At 44.5% G+C, this 27,355-nt stretch overlaps 1 protein-coding gene across 2 annotated transcripts in view; it reads left to right on the top strand.

Moving 5' to 3' along the window:
- Positions 1 to 27,355, top strand: part of LOC130362585 (sulfotransferase 6B1-like) — a 121,734-nt gene that overhangs the window by 5,306 nt on the left and 89,073 nt on the right. The window contains exons 1-2 of one of the 2 annotated variants that reach the window (XM_056567332.1): positions 13,202 to 13,221; positions 25,237 to 25,315. The gene's annotated coding sequence lies outside the window, so the exon portion shown is untranslated. Of the gene's footprint in view, positions 1 to 13,201; positions 13,222 to 25,236; positions 25,316 to 27,355 lie in introns of those variants that run through there. The other variant, XM_056567331.1, reaches the window with a different exon arrangement.

Below are 27,355 nucleotides of genomic sequence, written 5' to 3'. Positions count from 1 at the left end.
ATGCTGCTACCAAATGTTATTCCAAAACCTGTAAGAAATATTGAAATGTCTGAATAGCATTTTGTCATTTTTTTTGGGGGGGGGGGGGGGGGGTTGTGGTCAGTGGCATTTTTATCACAATCACATTGGGGGACTTTTTTTAAAACTTGCTTAGTTTTACTTAGACTAGACAGTCTAATATTGTGCTACATTTTTATCCGAGGCTATAAAAAATCTTGGCGCATCTTGGCATAGTGAATTACTTTTATTAAAAAATCTTAATCCTTCCAGTACTTTTTAGGGGCTGTATACTGCAGAGGAAATGTTTTTCTTTTTGGTTCTCTCTTATGTCACGACCACGGTGCTCTCTGCTGACCTCTGCTGTCCATTTTAGGAACTGTCCAGAGCAGGAGAAAATCCCCATAGCAAACATATGCTGCTCTGGACAGTACCTAAAATTGACAGCAGAGGTCAGCAGAGAGCACTGTGGTCGTGACATAAGAGAAATCCAAAAAGAAAAACATTTCCTCTGTAGTATATAGCCCCTAAAAAGTACTGGAAGGATTAAGATTTTTTAATACAAGTAATTTAAAAATCTGTTAACTTTCTGGCACCAGTTGATAAAAAAAAAGTTTTCCAAATTAATACCCCTTTAACCTCTTCAGGACGCAGGGCATATGCATACTCCCTGCATCCTGAGTCCTTAAGGACGTAGGGCGTATGGATACGCCCGTGGGAATTCTGGTCCCTGCCGCTAGGCATTCGGGGAACGGACCGGGATGGCTGCTGATATCTATCAGCAGGCATCCCATGCATATGCCCAGGGGGGTCCTGAGACCCCCCCACCCCCATGTCGGCGATCGCCGGTCAATTCAGACCGTCGATTTTCGGCGGATCCGGGTCATACCGGTGACCCGGAAAATCAGGGGGATCGGGGGTGTCCAAGACACCTCCGGTCCCCCTGAAGGGATAGGAGTTAGGTGGCAGGGGTGCCACCCCTCCTATCCCTGCTAATGGTCGTCAAGAAGCGACGACCAATAGCAGATCGGGGGCGGGGGGGTTAAAGTTCAGTTCCCCCGCTCTGCCCACCGACTGTAATCCGAGCAGAACGGGGGAACTGTAGCGTGACCGGCGACGGTGGAGGTCCTGGCGACGGTGAAGACTACTGAAGCCAGTGAGTAGTTGCCTAACAACAACTGGGGGGGGGCTAAAGTTTGGAGACCACTATACAGTGGTCTCTAAACTGTACCTCTCCAGATGTTGCAAAACTACAACTCCCAGCATGCCCACACAGCAGTTTGCTGTCAGAGCATGCTGGGATTTGTAGTTTGGCAAGATTTAGAGGGCTACAGTTTGGAGATCACTGTGCAGTGGTCTCTAAACTGATGCCCTCCAGATCTTGCAAAACTACAACTCCCAGCATGCCCACACAGCAGTTTGCTGTCTGGGCATGCTGGGATTTGTAGTTTTGCAACATCTGGAGGGCCACAGTTTGGAGATCAATGTGCAGTAGTCTAAACTGTAGCCCTCCAGATGTAATACTACATATACACCCCATTACCCCATTACACTGTCCCCCCCCCCCCCCCCCCCCAGTAAAAATGAAAAACGTATGGTACGGCAATGTTTCCAAAACGGAGCCTCCAGCTGTTGCAAAACAACAACTCCCAGAATTTCCGGACAGCCACTGACTGTCCAGGCATGCTGGGAGTTTAGCAATAGCTGGAGGCACCGTGTTTGGGAATCACTGGCGCAGAATATCCCTATGTCCACCCCTATGCAATCCCTATTTTAGTCCTCAAACGCGCATGGTGCTCCCTCACTTCGAAGCCCTGTCGTATTTCAAGGAAACAGTTTAGGGCGAAATTGTGTTAAAAATTTTGGGGGGCTTTTTCTCCTTTTTACCCCTTTTTTTTTTACACTAACATACTTTTTATTTTCACAAGAGCTAAAAGGAAAAAAAAGCCCCAAAAATTTGTAACAGAAATACCCCATATGTGGGCGTAAAATGCTCTGCGGACGCACAACAAGGCTCAGGAGGAGGCGCACTATGTACATTTGAGGCCTAAATTGGTGATTTGCACAGGGGTGGCTGATTTTACAGCGGTTCTGACATAAACGCAAAAAAATAAATACCCACATGTGACCCCATTTTGGAAACTACACCCCTCACGGAATGTAACAAGGGGTATAGGGAGCCTTAACACCTCACAGGTTCGTTAAATTTGGACGTGAAAATGAAAAATTTTATTTTCTTCACTAAAATGCTGGTGTTATCCCAAATTTTTCATTTTCACAAGGGGTAATAGGAAAAAAGCCCGCCAAAATTGTAACCCCATTTTTATGAGTATATAAATGCCCCATGTGTGGACGTAAAGTGCTCTGCGGGTGAACTACAATGCTCAGAGGAGAAGGACCACCATTGGGCCTTTGGAGAGAGAATGTTTCTGGAATTGAAGGCCATGTACATTTACAAAGCCCCCATGGTGCCAAGACAGTGGAGCTCCTCCACATGTGACCCCATTTTGGAAGCTACACCCCTCACGGAATGTAATAAGGGGTACAGTGAGCATTTACGCCCCACAGGGGTCTGACAGATGTAATTTTTCATTTGCACAGCCCACTGCTCCAAAGATCTGTCAAATGCCAGTGGGGCGTAAATGCTCACTGCACCCCTTATTACATTATGTGAGGGGTGTAGTTTCCAAAATGGGGTCACATGTGGGGGGGGGGGGGGTCCATTCTTCTGGCATCATGGGAGGTTTGTAAATGTACATGTCCCCCGACTTCAATTCCACCAAAATTCTATCTTCAAAAGTCCAATGGCGCTCCTTCTGTTCTGAGACCTGTAGTGCGCCAGCAGAGCCCTTAACATCCACATATGGGATGCTTTCTTAACCGGGAGAAATTGGGCTTCAAATTGTGGGGTCCATTTTCTCCTGTTACACCATGTGAAAATGAAAAATTTGGAGTAACACCATAATTTTTGTGTTAAAAATCTAATTTTCCATTTTCACGTCCAACTTCAACGCAAAGTCGTCAAACACCTGTGACGTGTTAAGGTTCACTATAACCCTTGTTACGTTCCTTGAGGGGTTTTGTTTCCAAAATAGTAGCCATGTGGGGGGATTTTTGCTGTTATGGCACCCTGGGGACTTTCTAAATGCAACATGCCCCCCAAAAACCATTTCAGCAAAATTCTATTTCAAAAAGCCAAATTTTGCTCCTTCTCTTCTGAGCATTGTAGTGTGCCAGCATAGCACTTAACGTTCACATATGGGGCCTTTTCTTAATCAGGAGAAATTGGGCTTCAAATTTTGGGGTCCATTTTATCCTATTATCCCTTTTGAAAAATAAAAATTTGAGGTAACACCATCATTTTAGTGTTAAAAATCAAATTTTCCATTTTTACATCCAACTTCAAAGCAAAGTCGTCAAACACCTGTGGGCACTATACCCCTTGTTACGTTCCTTGAGGGGTGTAGTTTCCAAAATAGTATGCCATGTGGGTTTTTATTTGCTGTTCTGACACCATGGGGGCTTCCTAAATGCAACATGGCCCCCAAAAACCATGACAGCATTTCTTTTAAAAAATCCTAAAGTTGCTCTTTCCCTCTTGAGCCATGTTGTGAGCCCACAGAGCACTTTATGTCAACATATGAGGTATTTACGCACTCGAGAGAAATTGGGCTTCAAATTTTGGAGGGCTTTTTCTTCTTTTACCACTTTTAAAAATGAAAAAATGGGGTTACAAGAACATGTTAGTGTAAAAAATGCAGATTTAGATTTTTCTCCTCCACTTTGCTGCAATTCTTAACCTAAAGGGTTAACACACTTTTTGAATGTCATTTTGAAAACTTTGAGGGGGGCAGTTTCTATAATGGGGTTATGTATGGGGTATTTCTCACAGAAAGGCCCTTCAAATCCAGTTCAAACTTAACTGGTCCCTGAAAAATTACGATTTTGAACTTTTCATGAAAATTTTTAAAATTGCTGCTATACTTTGAAGCCCTCTAATGTCTTCAAAAAGTAAAAATAGGTCAATTTTATGATGCCAACATAAAGTAGACATATTGTATTTGTGAATCAATATAAAATGTATTTGGAATATCCATTTTCCTTACAAGCAGAGAATTTCAAAGTTAGAAAAATGCAAAATTTTCAAAATTTTCATTACATTTTTAGATTTTTCATCAAGAAAGGATGCAAGTAACGACAACATTTTACTGCTATGTTAAAGTAGAATATGTCACGAAAAAACTATCTCGGAATCAGAATAATCGGTTAAAGCATCCCAGAGTTATTCATGCATAAAGTGACAGTGGTCAGAATTGCAAAAAAGGGCTCAGTCCTTAAGGGGTTAAGGACAGTCATGTCCCTTTTAAAAATGCACATGGTGCAAACAAGGCAAAACATTTTTAAAATGTGTACTGTGCCACTTTTTAACAAATCTGGTGCAGTCTACACAAAATCGATAACTAAAATTTTTTATACTTCCTTGCATGGTTACATTGTTATTTCCTTACATTGTTAGTCTATAAACCTGGGACTTATGTAACTATATTACCTAATTGTAATATACGCATATGCTAATATTTTTCCTTGAATGTGGGAGAATCAGGAGGCATATTGTTTGCCGAATGATCATGCCTTGGTCATATGTCACATGTCCATGCCCAGTCCAGATAATTATTTTTGTGTATTCCATTATAAACTTGTTTTGTGACAAATAAGTTGGAGGATGTTACTCTGCCATAAAAAAGTCTGTGTTTGTATTTCACAACATTCATGAATAAATACTTAACATGCTTTTCATACTATTCTCTGTTTTGTTTCATGAAATAACAAATATGCATTTCTGGAATTTATTGTGGACATGTCATATGGAGTTCAAGTGCAGTGTCTGCATGATCCCAGCTGGAATATTTTATATGTTAAGATTAAAGGGGTATTTCAGGTTTATTTTTTTATTATGTAACTATACTACAGGGGCTGTAAAATTAGTGTAGTTCATAATATAGTGTCTGTACCTGTGTTTCATAGTGGTCTCGCAATTCTTCTGTGATTTTTGCCCCCAATGTTTATTTTTAACAGCATACAAAGTGACTGTTGTCTCAGATTTTTCTAGGTTGCAGTGCAATCCGAGACATGACATGACAACTACTCTGGGGTTCAGAGAGAGCCTGTCTTTGCTTCAATACGTGGAGCAAATGGTGGGTGGAAGGGAGATCATTCTGAAAGAATTGTAGTTTTAAAACAGCTGGAGGCCTCCTGGTCATAAAACACTGGTCTATTGTATGGAAAGATCACAAGTGTGTTTCAATGGGTGGGGTGGCTGATGTGTTGGAGGGAGAAAAGTGACCTCACACTTACAAACAAAGAATCATGGGACTTGTAATTTAGGGATCGAACTCCAACAGGAAATAGCCAGTTCACAAAAAGATAGCCATTGCATTATAGTAATCTCACAACATAGCCAATTAGCCCAAAGACAAGCACGGATCCTTCCTAAGCATGTCCATTACTGTCTGGGAAGTATGTACTAAAATAACCTTATGGGGGTAAATTCTTTAAAGCGCTGTCTATTAAGGGCAGTTTTTGCACATTTTTGTACAACAGGACTGTAACCAAAACAGAAAAAATTATAAAGGGAACACTTGTACAATATTAGCATCTTGCTAATAAAATTAGAGAAAAAAAATCACATACAAAGTGATTGAATAGGGGAGGATAATGAATTAGGTAATATAAAGAATAGATCCTTCTTCTACTCTTATTTTAAATCCACTTCACGCGTGGAATCGAATAAAAAAACGATTTGAAGTAGCACCTTTTCTTTATTTTAGCTAATACATAATGCTCCACCTCTGGTTTTGGCTTCAAAACCTCAAAGCAAAACTACACTGTGAGAGAAAACCAGAAGGCCATGTTCCAACATGCAGCCGAAACCATACCCCTTTGCTCTAAACAATGGCCATACGATGTTGCAGATAATGTTTAGGGGAACTGACAGTGCCACTTACCAATCACTGGCCGAGGCGGGACACAGCTGTGGCCAGTGATTGGCAGTGCGGCACTGTGATGCCACGTCTACAGGTCCGGCCCCCCGTAGGAAGCAGACTGTAAGCGGAGAACTGTCAGAGATGGGGTGTCCTGATACCTGAACTACAAAGGAGCAAAATATAGTTTAGCAAGTACTTGTTAGATAATGGATAGAAATGAGTAAGTTTTCAGACCACAAGGAACAGATAGCTCAATTATAAAAGTATACATGTATACAGTCTATAGGTATTTATATAAAAAAAAATATAGATACATATGTAGGATGAAGAAGGGCTAAGATGTAGCTGGTTTCTCAAGATTGTGTTTTATTATAAAAGGTAAATTAATGAAATAATGTTGACCTGAACCCTGAGCAGGGCCCTTTCTACAGGGTCAGCACACTAATATAAAATGTTAAAATACCTAAATCAAATATAGTGTGACAAGACTGGAATAATAAAATATAAGGCGAGCTTAGGGAGGACAGAAACCTTCCGTGGAGAAGAAGGGTTTCTGTCACCTATAGGAATAAAATGATTTGCAAAGTCCCGTATATAACTCTTAGAGCGTTGGGAAGTGTTTGCGTCCAAGATAAAGTCCTTGATAATTACACTCGTATTAGTACTGATAAAATATGCCAGAAATGTAACAGTTTATAGTAATTCATAGAAGAATGCAGAGAAATTGAAGCTTGCTCGCTGGTTGGCCTGGGTTTGCACCTGGCCTGCTGGCTGATGTTACCTGCTGTCCGAATGCGATGCGCAACTAGCAGTTGAGAGGAGGATTACCACGCTGGTGTAGAGGCTAGTATCTGGTGTCACACTTGCCTGTCTGCTAGGTAATACTGCCCAGTGGTTCACAACTGGGATGTCAAGTAGCGGAGATGGTGTGAGCGCTGGAAGGATTAAGATTTTTTAATAGAAGCAATTTACAAATCTGTTTAACTTTCTGGAGCCAGTTGATATGAAAAAAATTGTTTTCAACTGGAATACCTCTTTAATACTAGAGCGCAAGAGGCAGTCAATTGTGTCTGCTCCTCATTGGTCTCCCTTGGGAAAGGCGTAAGCCATGGGTGACCCCTGTCTTCGCTTCTTTTCTCAGTGGCAGTGGAGTGGCATCGGGAGGATAGGATTATACAGTGATCATGTATAATAGACATGAACTGTACCATATATGATGGTGCTGTTCATGTCTCGGACGGTATCTACTTTCCCCCGTGACATTGCCCTTGTAGACAACTTTGTGACTTACTCTGGACTAAGGATCAATTGGTCCAAATCTGTAGTCATGCCCTAAGTCAAGGGGACTGGTCTCCTGTGTGGAGTGGTTTACTGGTGATCACTGTGTTCAAGTACTTGGGGATATATGTGAATCATGACTCTGCCAGGAATTTAGCTTGTAATGTATTACCTTTGCTTCCATATGTTAGAAATACATTTAGGACCTGGGGATTCTAAAATCATTTGGCCTATGTTTGTTGTGCCCCTTCCCTCCATCCTCTATTAGATGGCTCATCAGTGGGTGGGAGGATCCTCCTACCACTCCATTAGCTAGCCACTTTGGTATGGAAGAGGACTAAAGGGGTATGCTTTTGTTGATGTACCACATAACACAGTGGCGTAATTCATCTTTCACTCATATATCCTAACCCCTGGATCCACAATTCTGGATAGCCCTGGGGCTTGTGTCTCTAGAGAATGTTTATTTAGATAATGTATTTAAGTCCTTCACCCAGCACCAGATGGACCATGCTGTCCACAGAAATGCCTTTTATTGTTATCTACACTTGCGACATGCCCATAGTGAAACTGTCCATCTATGCCTATCCATGGATTGAAGTATTGAAATCCAATTGCCCAGGGGGCTTGTGTCCATCCTCTACCCTTATCTCATTCACACCAAAATTGCCCAATCTCCCCTTTCAGCTGAGACTTATATATTCTTGCTTTGATGTTGGATAACATGGATGAGATTTAATCTTTCATTTAGCAGGGTCTTCAACAGCTAATAATAAACATATCCATCTTTATATGATCCATTATAGATACATTACACCTACACATCTATTTTGGATTGGCTGCTCATCCTCTGACCACTGCCACCACTGTCATGCCCCTAGGACTGACTTTTGGCACTTGATTTGGGCTTGTCCCTATAAGTTATTCTTTTGGGGTGAAGTGGTCCAATTATTATGAACGCTTAAGGCCCCCCTCTACCCCTTTAGACTTATTGGTATTTTTTGGTGTACTGTTGGAGGAAACTTGGCCACATCACACTAATTTTTTTTATATGAGAGGTGTTGTTTTTTTAGTAAAAAAGACTATTGACCTTCATTGGATGGACACGCGCTTTCCCACCCTGAATAGTTGGAGGAAATTGGTTAATGCATTAGTTGAAATTTTCTCAATTTATGTACAAAAATAGGAAGTTCCCGAAGAAATTTACTAAAGTGTGGGACGCATGGTGTTCTTTGCCACTGACACAATGCTCTATATATTCAGTGAGAAACTTAACCCTATCTGTGCATTTTCAGTAATACTGCTTAGAAATTCTCGTTTTAGTGCTACGGTTTTCTCTTGACCCTAAAATTGGAAACCAATTACTAGGCAGAATACAGCCCTATAAGCCCTTGTCTATGCTGAGATACAACAATTAACACTCCCATATATTAACTGTCAAAAAATGGTCATTAAAATGTTTTTTTTTCTGCTGCTCCACTATATGCAACTGTTCTCATCTCGCAACAGATCATCCTGTTTCTATGCTAGAGCAAAGAATTATGGTCAGCACAACTTGTGCAGGTGTTGGCAGTGCCGGTCACTTACATCATTGTGTGTGTGTCTTTGGGGTTATGCCCCCTTCTTCCTTTCCCAAGGATGCTTGTAAAATTGTTTGTTTGCGACTCAATGATAGATCCACAAAGAATTGTAAACAGGCTACAGTCTACAGTGCAGACTCATGTAAAAGCTGGAGCTGACTCTCTCGCTGCGCAGGTGATGTCAGTGAGTGAGGTAGGCTACACACAGGGACAGTTACAGGTAACACTTTCCTAATTTAAGTGTTTCAGTTTCTAATATGTTCTTTATGTTAATGCTAATTTATGCACCATGTTATGTATAAATATATGATCAAGTGTGTATGATAACTATGGGGCATTCATTACCTATAATGTAAAAACATACCAGAAACTGCAACACTCAAATCGGAAAAAGGCACCTTGATGTTTCTATCAAGCGTTTGCATTAGGGTCTTCATGCCTGTGCATTATGTGATATTAACTATGCTTCTATATATACTTCATGACACTGTCAAAAAGAGGCGGAGCATGGATGACATAAAAATTAAGCCCCCCATCCTCTTGGAAGAGTTTCTGCGGACACCCATGATTGTATCATTTATTTTTTTTAAATGTATACATTTTTAATTATATTAATATATGCTATGTTCTATCAGTCTAAGTCTTCTATTTATCAAGAACGTTTTAGTCCGTTTAAGTCCTTTTATTGAGTAAATATGTTAGTATTGACGTACACATTAGCCATTTATAAAAGAATCAGAGCAGGAAGTTTGGCTTGCTGCATGATCTGTAATATTCTTTGCTCCAGAATTACACTGTGCCCACGAATAAACTGTAATCTACGTTGCCCCCAAAACTACACTGTTCCTTCACTCTGTATGAAATATAATATGCTATGCCCCCAGAATTATACTGTGTCACCTATGAAAACTATAATTTACCATACACCAAGAATTACACTGTGCATACCTGAATAAACTTGTAATTTACTGTACCCCTATTAGACATATCTCATCATGTTTGTTCTATCACATAGTTTGTGCACATGTAAGTTCGAAGATATGCCTACGGTGGCACTCGAAGCTTCATGTGCATACTCCGGCCAATGTCATATGTTAACAGAACATTCTGTATAAGGGCTGATTTACACTAAGGAATCTGTGGATAAATTCTGAGTTGAGATTTCATCTGTAGCAGGTGCAGGCAAAACAAGCCAGCACTAGGGCCACTTGGAAATGCATCGGCTCAATAGATGAGCTTCAGAGCTGAATCCGACAAAGTAATGAACATGTTCTTTCTTCGTTGGAGTCTTGGGTCAGAATTTTTCAAGCAGAATCACAATGAAGTGTGAATGGTGCAGCAGAATCACATTGAGAAGAATTAAAGGAGTACTCCGGTGCACACTTTAATCATTTTATCCCGTTTGGGCTGCAAAATAAAAGAAAACACACTTTCTCTTACCTGCCAACGAGCCTCCGGAGCTCCGGTACAGGTGTTCGGTCCCTGGGCTGTATTCTTCTTACTTCCTGTTAGCCCGGCACGTCACACGGAGCTTCAGCCTATCACCGGCCGCAGCAATGTCCCGCCTCGGCCAGTGATTGGCTGAAGCTCTGTGTGACTTGCCGGCTAACAGCTAAAGTCTGCTGCACAGTATTTTCCAAGCAGAATTCTGGAATGGAATTCTGCTTAAAAGATACATAGTGTGAATGAGCCCTAATGTCTTCCATAGGTTAAGTAGCAACGTTTAACAATTTGGATAAAGGCATTTCATGCATATGCGGCATATCCAGTCTTCAGAGATTTGAGTTCATCGGGTACTTCACATCATCAAATGTTAGTATTTTCTGCACTCTTAATTTATTTGGAGCACCACCACTTTCCCAGCATCATTTCACCGCTCATTCCCCAGAATGTGCCCTGGTCAGGGTCACTCATATCTGTAAAGTTTAAACACAGTACATGACATGCAATATAAATTGGAATCTATGGAGTCCCGTAACACCCTGCACACTTCCATCCCCGGGAAAAGGGGGGTTCAAAAGGCATATTTGAAGATAGAGACATTGATCTAGTGTCACTTCATAACTTCACACGAGGTGTTTGTTAACCTCAGTAATTATGGAAGTCAAAGATCATAGATTTAACATTAAGCTCAATATCCCTGGATTTGTTATGACTTTCAGCTTATACAGGGACATCATATGTTCTGCTAGTCTGTATAGGAGAGATGAGGTAAATCAATACCTTTTCAAACTAGTGGACTTTGGGCTATATGTATGTAGGGTTCCTTTTATGGCTACCATAGATCATATTTCAACCAAAGCAACAACAGCGCTCATACAATTTCACTAACTAACTGGGCTAGCATACATACAAAGTTACTCAGTAGACATTATCACAGATAAAAAGCTCTGGTTGGGTAGTCTGTTAGCCATCAGCACATACAGCTGTGCCCCAATATATGGCGGTATACTACGCCAAGTACATCTAAAACACTCATATTTAGTCACATTCCTCCCCCCCTACTTTGGATAAAATGGGGCAGCTCAAACAACATGTTGATACCGCTGCTGATGCCCTGTTGTGGAATTTCCAGGTATTCCAAACTGGGATGCCCAAGGCCGATGCTCAAGATTTTCTTTCGGCACATTTCACAAGCCCCATTCTAGGTTAACGTTCCATCACAAAACACAACCAAACGTGTCAAGAAGTGACTAGCCTATAACATAACACATAGCCCCTATAGAAACTGTAATATACTTTGCCAATGAATAAAAAATTGCATCTGTATAAACTGCACTATACTGTGCCTCTATAATTAAACAATGTTACGTTATGCGCTCCGGCCACACACGTTGGCCGTGAGCGCATGGTCCCGTTACCTTTCTGCTGCCGGTGAGGCTGGGACTCGCATCGCAGGATGCGCTTGCATGCGAGCCCCAGTCTGTCACTCTCCTGGTGCTTTTCCTTCCCTCGCCTCTGCCGCTCTGCTCTGGCACGCCTGTCCCCGCCCCCTAGGGTGTGCGCGTGTTCCGGAGCTTTAAGATTTAAAGGGCCAGTGTGCTCATTAGTGTAATTCACCTGTGGCTCATTGATAAATTCCTCCACCCTCCCTGCCGGTTCTTTGTTGCCTGGAGCCTGAGAGAAAGCATTCCTGTTATTGCCTTGCCATGTATCTGATCCTTTGTTCTGTGACCTGACCATGCTCCTTGCCGCCTGCCTACTGACCATTTGCTACGTTCCTGACTATGCTACTGTGCCGCCATCCCTGACCTTCTGCTATCCTGACTACGAGCTGTCTTATCCCTCCTGTGCCTCACATATCCTCAGTCCCCTGTGGGGTAGCGAACTTGGTTCCGCCTGCTGCAACAAGTCCATCTCGCTTTGCGTCAGGCTGTAGTGAAAACCAGCGGCACCTTAGACTCTGCTCACCGGTACGGTCTAATTCATCTGCCACACAGGTCCAGCGGATCCACATCCACCAGGGTTCCTGTCTTCTGAAACGTGAGTGTTACACACAATGTCCCCTCTACAAATTGTAATATACTGTACTTCCAGAATTACAAAGTGTTCCCTGTATAAACTGTACTGCTTCTATCACCTTCGGTGAAAGAGTAAAACAATGTATATGGATTATGATAGAAGCAGTAATATTTCTATAGAAATAATATTTCATAAAAATACATTGAAATTACAACTCTCATTAATCCCATGGGGCTGCATCGTACACAATTTCTGGATCCGGCGTACCTCACTTCTTAGAAGCTTTGTCTTAATTTCTTCCTTATTCTGCCCTTCAATATTTTCCAATATCTACCATCTTAACTTGTTCACATTATGTAGTTTTTCAAAAAATGCCTCGCTACGCTGGTTTCATATTTTTCTTTTGTTCCTGTGTTCCTTCCTGAAATTCTTTTCTTTTTTATATGTGCGAATAGCGCTTTTGTGCTCATTAATTCTCATTTTTATAGGTCTCACAGTTTGTCCAACGTATCCCATCCCTGTATAAGCTGTATACACAAAGCCCCCAGAATTACACTGTGCCCCTGTATAAAATGTAATTCACTGTGCCCCGCAAAATATCATGTGCCTTCTCGATAAACTGTAATATACCGTGCTCTAAATATATAAAATTTTATTTACTTAGCCCCCAGAATTACACTGTGCTGACTGTAAAAACCGTAATGTGCAATGCCTCTGTGTAAACTGCAATATACTGTGCCCTCATAATTACAACATGCCCCATATATAAATTGTAATATAATGTACCCCCAAAATGATTCATTTCCCCCTTTATAAACTGTAATATACTTCATTGTAGTACATATTGCACCAAAATTCTGTTGTTATCAGACTATCGCTGGAGAATATTGTTCCATATCAGGCATTGAGTACATGGATGGGTGAGTGAAACACTGTACAGGGTATATCTAATTCTAAGTGTCAATGTGCAGGTAAAGGATATCACTTCAAAATGTTAATTCCTGCTTTTGATATATCTTCTATTCTGAAGTATTTTATTTATGGGAGATGGACGGATTACTTAATTACACAGCAATACTTAAGCAGTAATGTAATTCTTCTGATATGTGCTGTATATTATCTAGATTTAGTTATTGATTGATGTATTTAGTTATTGATTTATTTATCAAATTGTATTTAATGATCTCTCAATTAATATGGGGACCCTCAGTGGATGGGATGTTTTTATGTGTTGTGGATAATATGATTTATACTTGCTGTATATGGGTAAATCTTCACAATGAGGCCATCAGAGGCCGTCGGCTGCTTGTAGAGGTTACTCAATATTTTACAAGTTATAAAAGGGAGATTTATCAAAACCTGTCCAGAGGAAAAGTTGCTGAGTTGCCCATAGCAACCAATCAGATCGCTTCTTTAAAGGGGTACTCCGGTGCTTACACATCTTATGCCCTATCCAAAGGATAGGGGATAAGATGCCTGATCGCGGGAGTCCCGCTGCTGGGGACCCCCGAGATCTTGCACGCGGCACCCCGTTTGTAATCAGTCCCCGGAGCATGTTCGCTCGGGGTCTGATTACCGGCGACCACACAGCCGGCGGCGTTTGACGTCACGCCTCCGCCCCCGTGTGACATCACGCTCCGCCCCTCAATGCAAGCCTATGGGAGGGGGCGTGGAAGCTATCACACCCCCTCCCGTAGGCTTGCATTGAGGGGCGGAGCATGACGTCATACGGGGGAGGAGGCGTGACGTCACACGCCGCCGGCCGTGGGACTGATTACAAACGGGGACTGATTACAAACGGGGTGCCGAGTGCAAGATCACGGGGGTCCCCAGCGGCGGGACTCCCGCGATCAGGGATCTTATCCCCTATCCTTTGGATAGGGGATAAGATGTGTAAGCACCGGAGTACCCCTTTAATTTTTCAGAGGCCTTGTTAAAAATGAAAGAAGGAATCTGATTGGTTGCTATGGGCAACTCATCAACTTTTCCTCTGGACAGGTTTTGATAAATCTCCTTTAGAATAACCCTTTAAGGTATCATAGATGACCTGATTGATCTACTTTAAAAATATGTAATTTGCTTATTCCATGTAATTTCTTAAATAACCACTAGATAGCAATGTTACAGTAAAAATACTAAGATGTTTCTATGGATTTGCAACTGGTAAATGAATACAGTCTTATTGTCTGCAGCTTGCAAGGTCAGAGGTTTCAGATAAAGACACATGGAATTGCACTTTACAGACTGTACTCTGTAAGCACATCCTAGAAGTACATTCTTTTCAATTCACCTTTTCAATACACTTTATTTACAATAATTGTGAGATGTATGTTCCTGGTCAGGGCAGACTTTACATAACGCCTCAGTTATCATGCAGCCCTTGTGGAGAGGAAAATTCATATATTAATAACATTGTATATTCATAAAGGTATCTTGCTGCTCGGTTTTCCCACGGATTATAACTGACCTCCAATTGCCCCAACAACAGGAGACAATGTGAACAGCTTAATGTTATGAGACCTTTCTTAGAAAAATGTATTGTCTGAAATGGACAACCCTTTATTGGTAGAGCAAATATAGCATTCAATATGGGACTCCGTGTCTGAGAGAAAGCAAATTACATATGTGGCATGTCTATACCATATGCATATGTGAAGTTAGAAGATTCAGGAGGTGCCTAGTAGTTTTTTTCCATGTCAGGAACTGTCCAGAGCAGGAAAGGTTTGCTATGGGGTGTAACACTCATGGTTAGGAAGACAGGAACAACGGAGGAAGTGGATCCACATAACCTGTGTGGCAGATGATGCCGGCTGTAAGTCTCCAGAATTTAATTAACCCTCTCCACTTGTCCGTTAGACTGAGGGTGGTAGGCTGAGAAGTCCAATTTGATGTCTAGACGGGTACAGAGAGCTCTCCAGAACTTAGAAACAAACTAAACTCTGCAGTCCGAAACGATATGTAGTGGACGACCATGTAGACAGAAGATATGTAGCAAAAAGTACTTTGTCAGCTGTGGAGCAGATGGGAGACCAGGTAGAGGGATGAAATGAGCCATCTTGTAGAACTGATCAACCACGACCCAAATGACCGAGTTGTTATGGGATGGTGGCAGATCAGTGATAACATCCATAGTGATATGGGACCAGGGTGTCTCTGGAATGGGCAAAGGCTGTAAGAGTCCAGCAGGTTTCGGTCGAGGAGTCTTGTCTCTGGCACAAGTGATACAACAACTAACAAAATCGGAGACATCTCGTTCTTGTTGCGGCCACCAGTAACGCAGAGAGATCAGAAGTAAAGTCTTACGTACTCCAGGATGACCTGCCAACAAAGAAGAATGACCACATTTCAGAACCTTGCATCTCAATCTGGCAGGCACAACATTTTTTCCTGGAGGAACTTGTTGAATATCGTCAGGAGCAGCGGAAATCAAGCGATCTGGAGGAATAATATGGCTTGGTGAGGAGTCCAAACCTACGATGTCAGAGGACCTGGAGAGAGCACCAGCTCTAGTGTTCTTGCTGGCTGGATGGAAGTGGATGAAGAAATTGAATCTAGAAAAGAACAAAGACCACCTAGCCTGGCGGGGATTCAAACGCTGAGCAGACTGAAGGTACAAAAGATTCTTATGGTCTGAGTAGATGCTAACCGGATTAGAAGACCCTTCCAATAGATGTCGCCATTCTTCCAAGGCAAGTTTGATAGCAAGGAGTTCTCGATCTATGGTGGAGTAGTTCCTCTCAGCAGGTGAGAAAGTCTTAGAAAATAATCCACAAGATACAGTTTTGCCCTTGGCGTTTTTCTGAGTAAGAACAGCATCGGCTCCAACTGATGAGGCATCAACCTCCAAGGCAAAAGGCTTCTCCGGATCAGGTCTAGCATGGGAGCAGAGGCAAAGGCAGACTTGAGATGGTAGAAGGCCTGTTCGGCCTCAGGAGACCAAGATTTGGAATTAGTGCATTTTTTAGTGAGAGCCACGATTGGAGCAACCAAGGAAGAGAAACGAGGAATGAATTGACGGTAATAATTAGCGAATCCCAGAAAGCGTTGAATAGACTAGAAGGACGAGGCCAATTTAATACTGCAGACAATTTTTCTGGATCCATCTGCAGGCCTTGATGAGAGACGATGTAGCCGAGAAACGAAAGACTAGTGTCAGGATCCGGGCTGGCGTTCGAGGGTGAGAACACTGGAAGTGGATCCTCTGTGCCAGAGAGGTGATGGCGTGGGCCGTTCCAGGGGAACAGAGTCTAAGGGGTTATTGGTATTCACCAGAGCCCGCCTCAAAGCGAGATGGACTTGCTGCGGCAGGTAACCCCCAGGTCGTTCCACCCGGTAGCGACTCAACCTCTCTGGCGGCTGAGATGGCGCAGTACAAAAGGACAAGGCAAGGTCAGACGTAGCAGAAAGGTCAGGGCAGGCGGCAAGGTTAGTAGTCGGGGTCAACAGCAAAGATTATGGAAACACAGGCAAAGGACACACTGGAACGCTTTCACTAGGCACTAGGCAACAAGATCCGGGAGGGACAGGAAGGGGAAGTGATGTTTTATAGGGAAAACAGTGATTGGACTTGATTGGGCCAGGCACCATTTAGTGGTGCACTGGCCCTTTAAATTTCAGAGAGCCGGTGCACGCGCGCCCAAGAGAGCGGGGCCGCGCACGCCGGGACGGGACAGAGGAAGGACGGGGCAGGTGAGAAGAGACATGGGATGCGATCCGTGAGCGGGCACATCCCGTCCCGTGGATCGCATGCCCTCCGGTGACAGGGTAGCAGCGCTCTTGGTCAGCAGCACCGACTGGAGCGCTGCAAGCAGAGTAATGCCGCGAGCGCTCCGGGGAAGCAGTAGGACCCGGAGCGCTTGACGTTACAGTACTAGACATGTGCAGAACCAAAAATTTAGTTTTTTTTTTCTCGTTTTGTTCGTTTTCGTTTTTTAAAAATGTTCGGTTCTGTGAATATTCGGAATGCTGTGCATTCGTCATATTCGGTTTTCGGATGCATCCGCTAATTTTTTTTTCGTTTTCGGATGCATTCGTTTAAAAAACGGATGCATTCGTTAAAAACAACAAATGCATTCGTTAATTCAGATTTTTGGTTCTGCACATGTCTAGTGATCCCTCAACATACGATGGTAATTCATATGTTTAGGGATTCGTGCAATGTAAAAAAGTAAAGTCCTACTCACCTGTCCCCGCTGCTCCAGATGGTGTCCCTGGGCCTCCGCTGGGCTCTCCTAGTCCTCTTCGGTACTCTGCTGGGCTCTGCTGGGCTCTATTGGTCTTCTCCGGTCCTCCGTTGTCTGCCGCAAGGCCTTACTGGGCCTCCGTAGCGACGTCATCACGTAGTTGCCGCACGCCGTTGCTATTGGATGACGGGACGGCGTGCACGGCGGCAGAGGGACGTCAGAGGGAGACCCATATGAAGGCCCCGGACCAGCCCAGGACCCACCGGAGGAAGGCCCGGAGCAGCGCGGAAAGGTGAGTGAACCTGCCCGGGCTGCTTCTACTGCTATCCGGCAGCAGCTTAAGCATTATCCGCTGCCGGATAGCAGTTGATGCATGGCCCCGACATTCGGTATACTGATAACGAATGCATTCGTTGTTCGTTAACACGCATATTCGTTATGCGTTAGTTAACGAATGCATTCATTAACTGTATATTCGTATTCGTATTCTATTTCGGGATTTTGTGATTTTTTTTTCGTGCATTCTTTTCATAACGAACATCCGAAAACGGGAAAATTTGTTTCGTTCCATGTTCGTTACGAAACGAATTGCACATGTCTATACAGTACCCCCCCCCCTTGGGTCTCCCCTTCTTTTTGGAACCCAGAAATTTACGAATGAGTTCCTTGTCAAGGATATTGATCTCGGGTTCCCAAGACCTCTCTTAGGGGCCACAATTTTCCCAATCAACAAGAAAAAAATCTTTTACCTCGGACAACCCTGGAAGCGAGGATCTCTTTCACAGAGAAGAAATCAGAGGATCCAGAGACAGGAGCAGGAAGAGTGACTTTGGGAGAATAGAGGATAAGAACAACAGGTTTGAGTAGAGAGACATGGAAAGAGTTAGGAATATGGAGAGAGGAGGGCAGATGAAGTTGGTAAGAGACAGGGTTGATTTGTTTTTTGACTTTGAAAGGGCCTAAAAATCGGGGGCCCAACTTGTAACTGGGTACACAGAATCGAATGTACTTAGCAGAAAGCCATACCTTGTCACCAGGGGAAAATACCGGAGGAACCCTTCTCTTTTTATCAGCATGCCCCTTTATTCGAGATGAGGCCAGTAGAAGCCACTTTTGAGTCTCACGCCAAATGGAAGAAAAATCTTGCGTCAATTCATCCACAGCAGGAACCCCAGAGGAAGTGGGGATGGGGAGGGGGGAAGCGGGTGACGGCCGTACACCACAAAAAATGGGGACTTGGAAGAAGACTCAGAGTTTTTAAAATTGTACCAAAATTCAGCCCAGGGCAGGAGGTCCACCCAATCATCTTGGCGAGAGGAGACAAAATGTTGCAGGTAGTCACCAAGTATCTGATTTACTCTTTCCACTTGACCGTTGGATTGAGGGTGGTAAGCAGAAGAAAAATTTAGTTTGATTTTTAATTGACTGCAGAGTGCCCTCCAAATTTTAGAAACAAACTGGACGCCTCTGTCTGAGACGATGTGCGTGGGAAGCCCGTGGAAGCGAAAAATATGAAGAAAAAATAGTTTTGCCAATTGTGGCGCAGAAGGAAGACCCAGCAGAGGAACAAAATGAGCCATTTTATAAAAACGGTCAACGACCACCCAGATGACTGTATTATTGCGGGACGGTGGCAGATCGGTGATGAAGTCCATAGCAATATGGGACCATGGCTGTTCAGGTACAGGTAAAGGAAGGAGGGGACCTGCTGGCTTCTGGCGTGGAGTCTTGTCACGGGCACAGGTAGTTCAAGCCCGAGCAAAATCAGTCACATCCTTCTCCAAGGAGGGCCACCGATAGTGTCTGGAAATCAACTGCACCGACTTCTTGACACCAGCATGTACGGCCAAAAGAGAAGAGTGACCCCATTTAAGAATCTTGAGGCGAAGGCGTGGAGGTACAAAAGTCTTCCCTGGAGGAACTTGCACAAGAGTGGTAGGAGTGGAGGAGATGAGACACTCAGGAGGTATGATGTGCTGTGGAGGGGCTTCAGATTCAGAAACATCGGTGGAACGTGACGTTCTTGTCAGCTGGACGAAAATGAAATTCGCTGGGCAGTCTTGAGATACGATACATTTTTATGGCCAGTGTAAATGATGATGGGATGCAGGGACCCCTCTAAAAGATGTCTCCACTCCTCGAGTGCCAATTTAATAGCCAAAAGCTCACGATCTCCAATCGAATAATTTTTTTCTGCAGAAGAGAATGTCTTGGAGAAAAAAACACACGTGCGATTTTTCCCAGTAGTGTTTTTTTTAGTTAAAACGGCACCCGCACCGGCACCGACAGAAAAAGCATCTACTTCGAGGATAAAAGGCTTCGAGGGGTCAGGCCTGGACAGAACAGGTGCAGAAGCGAAGGCAGCCTTGAGCAGATTAAAGGCCTCCTCTGCCATTGGTGGCCAGGACCTCGGGTTCGCGTCTTTTTTGGTCAATGCTACAATAGGTGCAACGATGGAGGAGAAGTGGGGAATAAATTGACGATAGTAGTTAGCAAACCCGAGGAAGCGTTGGATAGCTCGCAATCCAGAGGGGGGTGGCCAATCCACAACCGCAGAAAGTTTGTCAGGATCCATTTGAAGGCCTTGGCTGGACACAATGTAACCCAAGAAAGGTAGACTGCTGCGTTCAAAGAGACATTTTTCAATCTTAGCATAAAGGTGATTTTTGCGTAGGCGCTGTAACGCCTGACGGACATGGAGGCGATGTTCCTCAGGGTTAGAAGAAAAAATAAGAATGTCATCCAGGTAGACTACTACACAGGTATATAGCATGTCATGAAAAATTTCATTGACAAAGTCCTGGAAAACTGCTGGGGCATTGCAAAGGTCGAAAGGCATGACAAGATATTCAAAATGTCTGCCACGGGTGTTGAATGCAGTCTTCCACTCGTCTCCTTCACGTATACGGATAAGATTATAAGCCCCTCTTAGATTGAGTTTGGTAAAAATTTTCGCTCCCCGCAGACGGTCAAACAGTTCAGAGATAAGGGGGAGTGGATAACGGTTCTTAACGGTAATTTTATTTAAACCGCGGTAATCGATGCATGGACGTAGGGTTCCATCTTTCTTAGCAACGAAGAAGAACCCTGCTCCAGCAGGAGATGAAGATTTTCTGATAAATCCTTTTTTTTTTATTTTCTTGAACATACTCGGACATGGCTTGGGTCTCTGGGACAGAGAGAGGATAAATCCTGCCACGAGGTGGAGAAGTACCAGGAAGCAAGTCAATAGGGCAGTCAAAGGGTCTGTGTGGTGGTAAGACTTCGGCTTGCTTTTTACAAAAAACATCGGAAAAGTCCTGGTAGGCCTTAGGCAGGTCTGGCAGAGAAGAAAAGACGGTTACTTGACTGATGGGTAAGGTCTTAAAGCATCGCTGGTGACAGGTAGGACCCCAACTTCTAATGTCCCCAGAAGACCAGTCACGCGTAGGAGAGTGGAGCTGGAGCTAAGGCAAGCCAAGTAGAACTTCAGAAGTACAGTTGGGAAGCACAAAAAATTAAATCTCCTCATGATGGAGGACACCTACGTTCATGCGCAAGGGCATTGTGCGATAGCACACGGTACAGTCCAGATTCTGTCCACTCACAGAAGAAATGAAGAGAGGCTTGTCGAGACGGGTCACAGGGATGTTGAATCTGTTGACTCAATGAAGTTACCTGTTGAACCAGAGTCCAGAAAGGCCATGGCAGAAAAGGCAGATTTAGCAGGCAAAGAAATTCGTTTAGAAATAGTCAGGCATGGAGAGGTAGAATCCACACCCAGTAACGCCTCTCCCACGTTTACTAGGTGCGTGCGTCTTCCCAGACGCGGAGGACGAATAGGACAGTCCTTCAGGCAAAGGTTCTCATTCCTTCGGCGAGTCCTCTCAAGTTTGGTCAGGCGAGACCGATCCACTTGCATAGTCTCCTCGACGGAAGGCACAGTCACAGGTTGCAGCGGATGCTGGAAGAGAGGTGTTAGGCGGGGAAACCGCCTGGTGTGAACAAGATCCTTTTCTCGGCGTAGCTCCTGTCGCCTTTCTGAAAAACGCATATCAATGCGGGTGGCCAAATGGAATAGTTCAGACAGGGTTGAGGGTATCTCTCGTGCGGCCAGAACATCTTTGATGTGGCTGAATAAACCTTTCTTGAAGGTCGCGCAGAGAGCCTCATTATTCCACGATAATTCTGAGCCAAGAGTCCGGAACTGAATGGCGTAATTGCCCACTGTAGAGTCAGTGGCGGATCCAGGGAGGGGGGCAACGGCAATTGCCTCCCCCCCCCCCCCCCCCGAGATTGCTGCCCCTCCCGATACTATAGTATTGATGAGCGGGAGCTGTCAGCCCCGGCTCCACTGTCCCCTCACCTGCAGCATTTTCACCGTGTGAACCGCGGGGACACCATCCTCTGCAGGCTGCCTGTCAGTACTGAAGATGCTTCGGTCTCAGCATCATTCAGTCTGCAGGCATTACACTGTGCAGGGGCTGGGAAGAGAGATAAGCTCCTCCCCCTCTCACTCCTCTGTATTTCCTGCAGGCCGGGCTGAGTTTCCTGCACCTCCACCACAGGCCCGGACACCCACCCAATGCCTCCAGACCCCCCCTGCCCTTCATGGTAAGTAACTTTGGGGTGAGGAGGAGGGGGGGGGGGTCAGGAGACAGTGAGAGGTAAAGGGGGACTCTTATCAGTGTTTCCCAGCAGAGGCCTCTAACTGTAGTAAAACTACAACTCCCAGCTTCTATTTGGCTTTGTGGGCATACTGGGAGTTGTAGTTTTACAACAGCTGGAGGCACCCTGGTTGGGGAACACTGATCTATCTGTCTATCTATCTCCTATCTATCTCTCATATCTATCTATATCATATCTATCTAACTATATCATATCTATCTATCTATATCATATCTATCTATCTCATATCTATCTATCTATCTATCTCTCTCATATCTATCTATCTCTCTGATATCTATCTCCTATCTATCTATCTATCTTCTATCTATCTCTCATATCTATCTATCCATTTATCTATCTCATATCTATCTATCTATCTATCTCATATCTATCTCCTATCTATCGATCTATCTATCTATCTATCTATCTATCTATCTATCTACAGCGATGTCAAACACAGACAGCACTCCAGATTAAGGTGCAAAATAGAAGTGGCTTTATTCACATCAAATAGTGCAAGGCGACGTTTCGACCACCTCCCGTAGTCTGCATTAGGGGAGGTGGTCGAAACGTCGCCTTGCACTATTTGGTGTGAATAAAGCCACTTCTATTTTGCACCTTAATCTGGAGTGCTGTCTGTGTTTGACATCACTATATCTGCAGGGACCTTGGGGCTCTGGTCCGACCACAGCGTGCACCCTTTACTTCTGGACTATCTTGTGTGCTGCTTTACCTGCTGTATATATCTATCTATCTATCTATCTCATATCTATCTTTCTATCTATCCCACTGCTGCCAGCATCTATTTTTCATTTATTTACAGCCTATTTAGACGCGGAGACAGAGGATAAGTTATAGATTGTGGGTCATCCGAGCGCTAGGCCCCCCTACAATCTCCTGAACAGGGCCCCTGCAGTCTGCTGTAAGGGGGTGGGCTGAACCCTGCACGAAGTGCTGGCCGACATGCCCCCTCCATGTATCCCATGTGTTGTCCGCGGCTTCCTGCGGGGGACATTGGAATGGCCACTTCCGGCAGACTGACAGGGCCCCGTTATGTGCCCCTCACTTATAATGCCCCCCTGTCATGTGCCGCTAACAAATAATGTGCTCTGATTTATAATGCCCCCTTTTATGTGCCCCTTACTTAAAATGCCCCCTGAGGGTGCAGGACAGGGGGCATTATATGTGAGGGGAACATTACGGGGCATTATAAGTCGAAGCACATATATGTTAGCGGCCCAAGACAGGGGGGCATTATAAGTGAGGGGCACATGACAGGGGGGATCCTCACGTATAATGCCCCCCTGTCATGTGCCCCTCACATTTAATGCCCCCTGTCATGTGCCCTCACATTTAATGCCCCCTGTCATGTGCCCCTCACATTTAATGCCCCCTGTCATGTGCCCCTCACTTATGCCCCCTATTATGTGCCCCTTACTTAAAATGCCCCCTGAGGGTGCAGGACAGGGGGCATTATATGTGAGGGGAACATTGCAGGGGCATTAAATGTGAGGGGCACATGACAGGGGGCATTAAATGTGAGGGGCACATGACAGGTGGGCATTAAATGTGAGGGGCACATGACAGGGGGGGCATTATAAGTGAGGGACACATAACAGAGAGCATTCAATGTGAGGGCCACATGACAGGGGGGCATTACAGGCCCTCACTTATAATGCCCCCCTGTCTTGGGCCCCTCACTTATAATGCCCCCCTGTCTTGAGCTGCTAACATATAATGTACTTCGACTTATAATGCCCTGTTATGTGCCCCTTACTTATAATGCACCCTGTTATGTGCCCCTTACTTAAAATGCCCCCTGAGGGAGCAGGATGGGGCATTATATGTGAGGGGAACATTGCAGGGGCATTATAAGTGAGGGGCACAGCACAGGGGGAATTATATGGTAGGGGCACAGGACAGAGGGCATTATTATTATAAGGTGGAACAGGATAGGTCATAGTTATATGTGCAGGCACAGGATGGGGCATTATTACTATATATGAGGGGGACAGAGTATAAGGAATTTCTGGGGTAGTACGGTTTTCATTAGCCACAATACATCACGGTATTGTATTCAGAGGGATATTTAGAGCATACAGTGTGTGGTAGTATTATATTCTGAGGTTACAGTGTGTGGCAGTATTATATTCAGGGGTACAGTGTGTCGCAGTATTATATTCAGAGATAAAGTGTGTGGTAGTATTATATTCAGGAGTACAGTGTGTGGCAGTATTATATTCAGGGGTACAGTGTGTGGCAGTATTATATTCAGAGGGTACAGTGTGTGGCAGTATTATTCATTGGGTACAATGTGTGGCAGTTTTATATTCAGTGGGTACAATGGGTGGCAGTATTATTCAGTGGGTACAATATGTGGCAGTATTATATTCATTGGGTACAGTGTGTGGGCAGTATTATATTCAGTGGGTACAATGTGTGGCAGTATTATATTCATTGGGTCCAGTGTGTGGGCAGTATTATATTCAGTGGGTACAGTTTGTGGCAGTATTATATTCAGTGGGTACCATGTGTGGCAGTATTATTCAGTGGGTACAATGTGTGGCAGTATTATATTCATTGGGTACAGTGTGTGGGCAGTATTATATTCAGTGGGTACAGTGTGTGGCAGTATTATATTCAGTGCGTACAATGTGTGGCAGTATTCAGTGGGTACAATGTGTGGCAGTATTATATTCAGTGGGTACAGTGTGTACAGTATTATATTCAGAGGCTACAGTGTGTGCCAGTATTATATTCAGTGTGTACAGTGTGTGGCAGTATTATATTCAGTGGGTACAATGTGTGGCAGTATTCAGTGGGTACAATGTGTGGCAGTATTATATTCAGTGGGTACAATGTGTGGCAGTATTATATTCAGTGGGTACAATGTGTGGCAGTATTATTCAGTGGGTACAATGTGTGGCAATATTATTCAGTGGGTACAATGTGTAGCAGTATTATATTCATTGGGTACAGTGTGTGGCAGTATTATATTCAAAGGGTAAAGTGAGTTGTAGTATATTCGGAGGGTACAGTGTGTCAGAATTATATTCAAAGTATAGGATGTTTGGCAGTTTTATAATAATACTTGTTTTCATATAGAGGTTCAGAATCCGCTGACATAGTGAGGAGCCGTCTGGGCATCAAGTTCTTCAGCGAGAACATTTAGCTGGACCTGGCGGTATGTACCATCTGAATTAGATAAGGAAAGACTATAGAGAAGACGTCACCTATAGTCACTGATATCATTGTACATTGTCCTGACTCTCCCATCAGAGCTGTAGTCACTTGTAAGTTTTGCAGTAATGATGGGTGAGACAACAACTCCCAGCATAACCTCACCACTACTTAGGTCATACTGGGAGCTGTAGTTTTAAATTGTAAAAACTTCTTTAGCGCTTTCCCATTCTGTGGCAATTGGTGTATTTGATTATTATACTGGATACATTTAATAATATTGTAAGTTCTTTCAGAAACACCTTATTTTCTGTCCACCAAAACGAAATTCTCTAATAATTCCCCTCCCGAGACTAGACTCTGGATCCACCCCTGTGTAGAGTTTCCTTGAACAAGATTCAACAAAGCCGTCTCGGCTGAAGAAACCCGAGCTGGTTCCTCAAAGACAGAGCGTATTTCTGAGAAGAAGGTCTGGACTGAAGCGGTGGCAGGATCGTTGCGGTCCCAAAGCGGAGTGGCCCAAAATAATGCCTTTCCAGGCGACCACGAATGCCACCTTTGACCGTTCAGTGGGAAATTGGTCAGCCAACAGCTCCAAGTGCAGAGAACACTGGGTCAGGAAGCCACGGCACTACTTAGAGTCCCCATCAAACTTGTCCGGAAGAGAAAGACGGACTCTGGTGCTGGAAGCGGCAGCTTGCAGTTGAGGAACTGGCGGAAAAGATGGCTGTAGAGGCAGAAGTTGCTGAACCATTGCAGTCAGTTGTGACAACTGATGTCCTTGTTGGACTACCTTTTGAGACTGTTGGGCCACAATGGAAGTAAGGTCTCCAAGGCTTGGTAGTGGCACCACAGCGTGATCCATGGCTGGATCTACTGTCAGGATCCGGGCTGGCGGAGGGTGAGGACACTGGAAGTGGATTCTCTGTGCCAGAGAGATGGCGTGGGCCGTACCAGGGGAACGGAGTCTAAGGGGTTATTGGTATTCACCAGAGCCCGCGGCAAAGCGGGATGGACTTGCTGCGGCAGGTAACCCCCAGGTCGTTCCACCCGGTAGCGACTCAACCTCTCTGGCGGCTGAGATGGCGCGGTACAAAAGGACAAGGCAAGGTCAGACGTAGCAAAAAGGTCAGGGCAGGCGGCAAGGTTCGTAGTCAGGGGCAACAGCAAAGATTCTGGAAACACAGGCAAAGGACACACTGGAAAGCTTTCACTAGGCACTAGGCAACAAGATCCAGCAGGGACAGGAAGGGGAAGGGATGTTTTGTAGGGAAAACAGTGATTAGACGTGATTGGGCCAGGCACCAATTAGTGGCCCTTTAAATTTCAGAGAGCCAGCACGCGCGCGCCCTAGGGAGCGGGGCCGCGCGTGCCGGGACAGAGGAAGGACAGGGCAGGTGAGAAGAGACATGGGATGCGATCCGTGAGCGGGCACGTCCCGTCCCGCGGATCGCATCCCCTCCGGTGACAGGGTAGCAGCGCTCTCGGTCAGCAGCGCCGACCGGAGCGCTGCAAGCAGAGTAACGCCGCGAGCTCTCCGGGTCCCGCTGCTTCCCCGGAGCGCTCGCTGCGTTACTCTGCTTGCAGACTTCTCAAATAGGCATTTCTCCAGTTTGGCCTAGAGATGATTCTTCCGAAGATGCTGAAGAACCTGATGAACATGAGTACGATGCTCCTCTAAGTTGGTAGAGAAGATCAAGATGTCATCAAGGTACATGACAACACAGATGTAGAGAAGATCTCGGTAAATATCATTGACAAATTCTTGAAAAACGGCAGGAGCATTGCAGAGACCGAAAGGCATCACTAGATACTCAAAATGTCCATCACGAGTAGTGAAGGCCATTTTCCATTCATCTCCCTTGCGGACACGAATAAGGTTATAAGCTCGCCGCAAGTCCAACTTAAAGAAGACCTTGGCCCCCCGGAGACGGTTAAAAAGTTTGTAGATCAAAGGAAGACGATAAAGATTTTTTTACCGTTTTTTTGTTAATTCCCCTGTAGTCAGTACACGGACGGAGTGAGCCATCCTTCTTCCCTACAA

Source organism: Hyla sarda, chromosome 3 (genome assembly GCF_029499605.1).
Source record: "Hyla sarda isolate aHylSar1 chromosome 3, aHylSar1.hap1, whole genome shotgun sequence".
Lineage (NCBI taxonomy): Eukaryota > Metazoa > Chordata > Amphibia > Anura > Hylidae > Hyla > Hyla sarda.
This window is presented reverse-complemented; position numbering and strand designations above follow the sequence as displayed.